Below are 8753 nucleotides of genomic sequence, written 5' to 3' on the forward strand. Positions count from 1 at the left end.
TTGCTATTTCAGTATTGCAATGAATGTCTTTGTTAAAAATGTTATTGATTTATTTTGAAAGAGAGCGATTGGCAATTGGGGAGGGGCAGAGAGAGAGAGAGAATCCTAAGCAGGCTCCACACTGTCTGTGCAGAGCCAGACTCAGGGCTCGATCCCACAAACCACGAGATCACAACCTGAACTGAAATCAAGAGTCGGTCACTTCACCGTCTGAGCCACCCAAGCGCCCCTGTAATGAACGTTCTTAAATACTGTTTTCTCTGCTTGTGGGCATGTATTTGTAGGGAAAAGTTACAAAACTTGGATTGCAAGGTGGTGTGGAGCGATTAAATGCGTGGCTGTTGGGCCCAAAGAAGTTTTGGGGATTTACATTCCCACTATTACTGTTTGGAGAGGATCTACCGATTTCCCCACACCCTTGCCAACACGGGAAGGTGAATAATGCTGTCTTAACGTGCATTCTTAAACTGTGAGCGAGGTCGAGCATGTTCTTATGTTTTACTGGATACTCATATTTCTTTAAAGAAGTACATCGCTCAAGGGAGTTGAAAACGAATGGATAAATATGCCACTTTAGGGGAGCACAGCTATTACAGTGAACGAAATATACTTCCATGTTATTTGCACTTAAGAAAAATAAAACTTTTCTATTGCTAATAGAAGTGTTAAACGTTTAAGGATAAGAACAATAGAAATACAGTTTTCTGGCATTTAAAAAATAGATCAGTGATCTGTAATGTGCCATGGGCAGTAAAACATATGGTGGGAATTAAGATTTTCAGAGGGATAGAAAGGATGGCTTGTTTCTTTCACTGGCTAAAAGGTTACGACCCACATGCACCACGTGACCCGTCAGGACCTACTGACCCACCAATTATCCTGTGGAAAATGAACTCACTAACTCTTCGTAACTTTCGCCCCAATCTGCAGCTCCTGCTGACTTCCCCATCTCTGTTAAAGGCATCACATCTACCCAGCCGGCCAAGCCAGAAATCTGGAGGGGGCGGCACCATTTCCCTCTCTGCCCCACGCAGCTGCTCCCCACATTCACCTCTTTCCCTGGGTCTTTGTGGGGATGAGACGTGGTACCGGGTCCAGAAGCACCCAGCACGATGTCAGGCAGGCGGTGATCGGGAGCAGAGATTTCGTTTTTGCCTTTTCAGCTTTTGCTTTCGCCGTCGTCGGCTCTATCCCGGACCACCACGGCAACACCCAAACAAGAACAACAACACTGGTGGGAGCGATGCCTTCTTACCAGTGACCCACGGCTTTCCACATTGTCCACCTAAAGCTTCTGCCCTACTTGGTAAACCGCAGACCTGGCAGAATTGGTGCACAGGACACTCACCTTTCACCAGGCAGGAATGATGGAGCTGTCCATGTGGAACGTATTAATGGAAAAAGATCCTAATCTTTTTACTTTATAAATAGGAAGGATGCTAATGATTTCTTCTCTCCTTCCAGGCCGGTATTGTTATTTTAAACTTCGGTTGAGGAGGAAAATTAGATGGAATGCTCTCAGAAAGGGTTTGGAGGGGAGGTCATACGAAGGCAAAGGCAGAAGGTCTGAATGGTGGTGGGAAGTGAAATAAAAACCCTCAGTCACCACCTCCTGACCTAGTTATAGGTCATCAGTATCCCCTATACCACAACGCATATTTCTGGCCCATATGTCTTCCACCACCTTCTGTTGGGGGGTGCTCAGAGACTACAAATTCACTTTAATTTGTCCGTTATCCTCGGCAAAACATAATTAAGAACACAAATGGACCGCTTCTAAAAATAATATTGTGCATTTCAAAACAAAATATTATGAAGTTTGGATTATCTGCTGTTTCAGATTATCTCTGCCACTGCTCTGGAGGGTCAAATTTCCTCCGCAGCTCCGTAGCCCTTGAAAACATGTGTTTAGTTATAAACATAGGTTCCTCTGGGGAACCTCCAAATAGGAATGTTTCTCTCGTTCGGGAGTGAGAAATGCCTGTATTTCCTTTGACACAGAGGACAGATGAATGCATGCCAATTTGCAGATAATTTCAAAATGTGCCCTAACCCCCGTGCTTTCACCAGCCAGCAGAGATTTTTCTGCCATCTATTTGTCAATGAGCACGAGTCCACTCAAGAAGTTTAGCTCTTAATATGGTCTGGGCCATATTTTCGAGTGTTAAAAAGTGAAAAGTATTTTTTAAACAGTAAAAGTAGCGAGTGCCTGTCGCTCACCCCTTTCTCCTGTAACACCCAGCCCCTTCTCCAGGGGCAACCGACGGTTAGCAATTTCCTACAAATACTTTTAGTGATAACCTATACACGTACAAGCACGAATGTGTAGATCTATCCCCTGTCTTACATAAATGGGAGCGTATTATTATTCATATGAATATAAATATGAATATTTTTCATTTGTTATATCTTAGAGACTGTTCCATATCAGGAGATCGATTGATTGATCTGTCGTATCTTTAACAATATCATAGTATTTTGATGTGTGACTCTACCTTCACCTATTGAGCCAGTCCTTATTCTAGAAATACAGGTTGTTTCTAGGTTTCTTTCCTATTACAAACAATGCTGCCATAAAACATCACACCTCCCTCTTTTTAAGAGGAAACTGTAGAAGGTACACAAACATAGAGAAAATAGCACAGTGATCTATGTACTGAACACCCAACGCTCTAACTCCTCCACTGCCCTAACGAGAGGATTTTGAGGCAAACTTCTTCTATAAATACTTCATCATGTATCTACAAAGATAAGCGTTCTCAAAAAAACGCGTATCATTACCATACCTGAAAAATTAACAATAGTTTCTCGATATCAATAATGTGCTGTCAGTGTTCAAATTTCCCCTGTGGACAGTTGTCTAAAGCTAATGTGTTAAAAATCAGAATCCAAACAAGGTCCACAAGATTGCATTTGATTGACGTGCCTCTTACTTAAGTCACCCTCTTAAGTTTAAATTAGAACCCCCCTCCCTTTTTTTCCTTGTAATCTCTTGGCAAAACTGGGTTGTTTGTCCTACGGTTTCCCACGTTCTGGGTTTTTCTGACTGCATTGCATGGTGTTATTTAACACGTTCTCTCTCTTCCTTGTATTTCCTGCAAACTGGTGGTTTGATCAGAAGACTTCATTAGATTCAGGTTTAGATTCAGGTTTAATGCTTTGGCAAGAACACCCCCTAGACGGTGTTGCTCACTTCCCTCAGGAAGCCATAAACATTCTTCTATATAGGTGGGAGTGCGACTGTTGGATAAATTCCTCTAAGTGAAATTGCATGTGTCATCTTTTGAGGGTTTTTTTTTTTTTAAGTAGTCTCCACGCGCAACATGGGGCTTGAACTCATGACCCTGACTGAGATCAAGAGTCGCATGCTCTACCCACTGAGCCAGCCAGGTGCCCCTGCGTGTGCCTTCTTTTAATTTTAAGAATACAAATGATCTGCATGAACCAAAATGAATGGGCATGGGTGAAATATCTGCTAACATGTAGCATAAAGCCACGCGTGTGGTGCTAATGCCTTGGGTCTGTCGGTACAGACGCAGCTTAAAAAATCTTGTGTGTCTGTTTAGGAAACTGGTAGAATTTCCCGTCTAGAGCATCGGCTCCCTGCCAAGTGTGTGGAGGGATCCAGTGATGACAAAGACCAAGATCTTTGTGCCAACGAACTTACGGTCCAGAAAGGGAATCGAGACACTAATTTACAACGCAGTGAAAATGCAGTGGAAGAAGAGGTCACTTCAACTGGGGGAATCAGAAAGAGGTGGCGTTTCAAACGGACCTTGAAGAATGGAGACGTCTCAGAAAGGCAGAGGTGGAGATAGCCTCCAGAGGGCAAGAAGAACACGAACAAAGGGGAGGAGATGAAAACAGCATGATATAGATTCAAGGAATCCCGAGCAAGCCAGTTGGGCCGTGGAGTAGAGCATGTGACTCTCGATCTCAGGGTTTTGAGTTCCAGCTCCACGTCGGGTGTAGAGATTACCTGAAGATAAAATCTTTAAATGTCACACACACACATACACACACACACAGAATCACATGGATTTTTGAACAGCAATCTCTTTACAACGTGTTACCATTACATCTTCCCTTAACGGTCTTCAATGATAATTTTATGTGCATTTAATGTTTATGTGCATAAATACAATTTCTACAGTGTTCTGCACAGCCTGGCTAGGAAAAAAATAATAGAGGAAGCCACATGTCTTCTTTGCTTAGTCAAAGCTGGATGGCACTGAGGCGCTGAGGGGTTTTGTTTGTTTGTTTTTAATTATAGCTTAGAGTAACTAACAACTCTTGAGGGAAATTTTCAGAATTCTTAAAAATCACACCAAATTACCCGCCTCAGTGAATTTCTCCACATTGTGACTGGGGAGAAGAGATGCCATTCATCTTCTAGAAGGCTGGGCTTCTGTAAATGGCAAGCTACAACAATAATCAGCATTTTCTGCTGCCAGGTATTAAGATTCATAGCAAAGAATAAGTACCCTCTGAAGTAATGCTGTCCAGCAGAACGTTTTGCAAAGACGGAAATACTCTATATCTTCACTGTCCAAAACAGAAAGTGACTAGTTATATGTAACTACATGTTGCTTAATTTTCGCTAATTAAACTGTAACTATTCAATAGCTCATGCGGCTATTGGCTAGTGGTGTGGATTTGAACTAAAAATGCTGACCACTTTTCCCTGACGGATGAGGTTATTGATGAAACTAACATACACCAATAGCACATATCAACGCACAAAACACTGTCATGTTTATGCCATAGTGAGGGCGAGATGCCCTCTGCAGCAACAGAACTTTTCACGCCATGAAAATCCCACTTAATGTCAGAGGCCACGGTAATTTACTTCTTTATGCAAAGTTCGTTCGCCGGGTCCTATTCTAATGAAGGCAAGCATGCCTATACTTTGAGTATAGATAAGAATAGATTAAAACTCTTAAGTGGCAATAATCAAAGTATGAACCCTCCTGCTGGATTCTTTGACTTTGAATGGAGTTGGATTTTCTTTTTCTCCAAATGTCTTGAGGTCTCCAGCCCCTCTGGATACTTCATGTGGTGGAAATATGCCCTGAATTACTAACCGAGTGCCCCTTTTGCAGCACTTTTTAAAATGGAATTTCAGATTCCTTAGAACAAAAGGATGCACTTTTCTCGACCTTGGGAGCTTGTGACCATTGGGAGATGAAAAGAGTAGTGACACTAAGGAAAACTATTGTCCAGAAAAATAAGCCTCTCCAAGGGGCACCAGGAATCCACAATAAAATCCCTGTTTCCAAGAAAATCCAGGCATTTCCATCAAAAAAGCCTGGAAAGATAAATAGAATGTCCTTAAAAGCCACAGGTTTTTAATAATACAAAATGTCTAAGTCCAGGGTAAACAAAGAGCTAAGAAAAACTAACATCTACTAACTCAAGTTTCTCAAGACCCAGGTCGTGACCTAGAGCCTGATCACAAGGTATTTGCAAAAGAGCTGCTTTTCCTGAGCCTGCGATGAGTTTATTTTGTGGAATTTATTTGGCTTCAGAACGCCACGGCTGCACAGAAATTGTCAAGCCAGGTGAATTACAATGACTCTTTCAGTTCACAACAATGAGAACTGGGATTTGGGGGCTCGTTCAAAAAGTGATGTCCATGCCCTCCATCTAACAAGCAAAATGAACCGGACTGATTTGTTGAATCCGGAGTTAACACTTATTTTCATTGTGTTATCCTGATACAGGAGTTCCTTTCTCACCTGATTTCCCAAAAGTGATTAGTGAAGCTTTTCAAAATGGGATGAATTTTTCACCTTCGATGCTTTCTGAATGAGCTATTTAAGTATAGTTCTTTCCGATTTCCACCCTCTGGGAGGCAGAAGTCACCAGATCTCTTTCCTTTGTTGTACAAGCTATTTCAACTTGCTGCTACACCACATCCTTTCTCTGACCGGCTGACTTCCAGGAACTAACCTGTGGTTTTGAAAACAGAGTATTTTCCATAGCAGGCTGTATTAGTTATTATTGACATTATTCATGTATTCTGAAGGTGTGCCCCAGGGCTTTTACAATGAGCTACTAAAAAAAATATCAAAGAGCAATAAACAAAAACCAGGAGTCTTGCTCAACCACCTAAATGTTAATTCACGTGTTTTTGTACTTAGCATTTTGTTCACTGAGGTAGGCTCTGAAAACGTTAAAAGCGAGAACAAAATTAATTTCCCATGGTCCCTGAAGTGGGGTGTTTTTTTTTTTTTTTTTTTGCATGATTTTATAAATAATTTGAGAATATGTCATTTTTCTTTTTAAAGTTCTGTTAAGTAACAGTTCCTGAGAATTAAGCTGTTGCTACACTATTCTACACTGGGACTGCCTTTGTAGGCTTTTTAGTCTTTATCCAACAATGGGTGAGACCATCCTCTTTCATACTCAAGTATTTATTTACTGTAAACTATTTTTATTTTTTAATGATTTAGAATAAATTATGTAGGCAGGCCAAAAAAAATCATTAAAGAGCAGGCTCTCATCATGCTTGTTAGAAGAACAGTTTTCTGAGCACTTCTAAAAAGTCAGGTTGAGGTCAAATTTCACAGCCATCTCCACTTTGAAACATAATATATAAAAGCCGTGGGGGGGGGGGGTTAAATACGAAATCACGTATGTTTTGGACTTAAGTGGGACACATTTCAACATTTAAATTACCATCAGACTCTCCACTTTGAAATAGAAGGATCCGAGGAGAGAGCAGTGGCTAGTTTGTTGCTGAAAGAAAGAATCTTGGTGAGATGTTACTGCTGTCCCTTTGGCTGAAATAATGACCTGCACTAATCCTAAAGGTCAAGCTGGTAACAATGCTTTCCGAGGAGCCCGTTTTAACATCATGAAAAAATAAATCTTTGAAACGAAAGGGCTAAGCTCAACCTCTTCGTACTGATAATTGTACAATTTCAATTTTGTTAATTACACATCTAGTCTCAAGAACTAGGCAGTATGTAGGAATTCCAATGAGTGTTTATGATAGGGTCTCAATCCTTAAAGAACTTGATATGTTGTTGGCTTGGTGAAGCATTTAGAAAACAATGTAAATGCTTAAACCAGAGGCACAACAGAGTAAGGCAAGAGGAATCCATTTTAACTCTGAGCTCTCCAATTTTAAGTTTCTAAAAAGCCTTTTTGCAAATTGGGACACAAGAAAACATGGTATTTTGGCAGAGAAGATAAATACTGGATAAAGTGTGTGTTAGTGACAAGACGGGCTGCACTGTTGGATCCTGCGTTTCAAGCAGGAAGCACTACCATAGGGGTTATCTAGTAGACATTAAGTTGCTTGGAGTCAGTTTATCTGGGTTCTAGTTCCGCCCTGTAACTTTGAGTAACCTTCCTCACCGTGCTGAGCTGCACTTTGTTGACGAGATGGTCTTTAAGACCCCTTCTAGCTCTACAATGTTATGGTTTTTATGAACACTATAGTTTGTGTTTGATACCGTGTGGGTGTGCGTGTGCGTATGTGTGTGAGGAAACCAAAGTTATTTAACTGCCAAAAGCCACACAACTGTTAATTAAGTGGTGGAGCCATGATTCCAGCCCCGCAAGCTTAACCACCTCTCTACCCCACCCCAACCCGGGCTGGCAGTTAAATAACTCTGGTTTCCTCAATTGGAAAGTGGGGAGATGGTAAAAAGATCAGCTCATAGGGTTGCCGTGAGGATTTTATGACTTTATATATATAAAGCAAAAGCACTTAGAAGCATGCCTAGCACATAATACACATTCAATAAATGTTAGCTGTTATTATAAGATGAATATGGAGTGAACCCTTTATCAACGGAGATAGCTCGATGACCTGGAAACATTGGCAAAGCAATAGTAACTGCTAACAGCCACGCTGTGGACGATGAATAAGAAAGAGGGAGACAGAGTAGCTGGTGCTATTAATAGACTGGTCGGTGCCAGCAGGCAGCACAAATCCCCTAAGCCTGTGCTGTCCAACGTGGTCGCCGCTAGCCACGTGTGCCGTGGAGCACCTGAAATGCGTTTAGTCTGAAATGAGGTGTGCACCATGTATGAAATACACATGGGATTTGAAAGACTTAATACAAAAAAGGAAAGCATCTCCTTACTAGTTTTTATGTTGATTACATGTTTAAATGAGTATGCTTTGGATATTTTGGGTTGAATGAAATGTACTATTGAACTTAATTTCATCCTTTTTTAAAACTCTTGTAATGTGGCTCCAAGAAAATGTAAAATCACATGTGTGGCTTGTATTATCTTTCTATGGGATAGCGCTGCTCAAAAGTGTTAAAGGAACCAGCCGTCCCTGTCCTTAAACTCTAGCCCATTAAGTTTCTCATCGGTGGGTAAAACCACTCTTTGACTCTGTTCCAGAAAACGCTATTTCCCTCCGTCTCAGAAGCTCTGAAGGAAGCCACAATCTATCGCTGGCACTAACACTGGAATTAACTGATTACTAATCCAAACGCTCCCATCATGGTTTTGCTGGGTCTCTTTTGTGACACGAGTGGAGATTTCTGAAACAGTACTGAGCACCTGGCCTGGAGCTCAGGTTGCATCATGTCCAATTACGTGTCCTCTTAGAACCTCAGTTCATCATCTAGAACAGGAGGGTAACGCTAATAACTGCCTATCTAATAGGGTCATGATGTGAGATATTTATATAAAGTATTTAGAGTGGTAATGGTACATAGTAAGCCCTCAATCGAGGTCACAGATTGTTCATCCTAACTTTGCCTGGAGTGTTTTTTGAGGAGAGG

This window comes from Panthera onca, chromosome X (genome assembly GCF_046562875.1).
Source record: "Panthera onca isolate mPanOnc1 chromosome X, mPanOnc1 haplotype 2, whole genome shotgun sequence".
In the NCBI taxonomy this organism is placed as follows: domain Eukaryota; kingdom Metazoa; phylum Chordata; class Mammalia; order Carnivora; family Felidae; genus Panthera; species Panthera onca.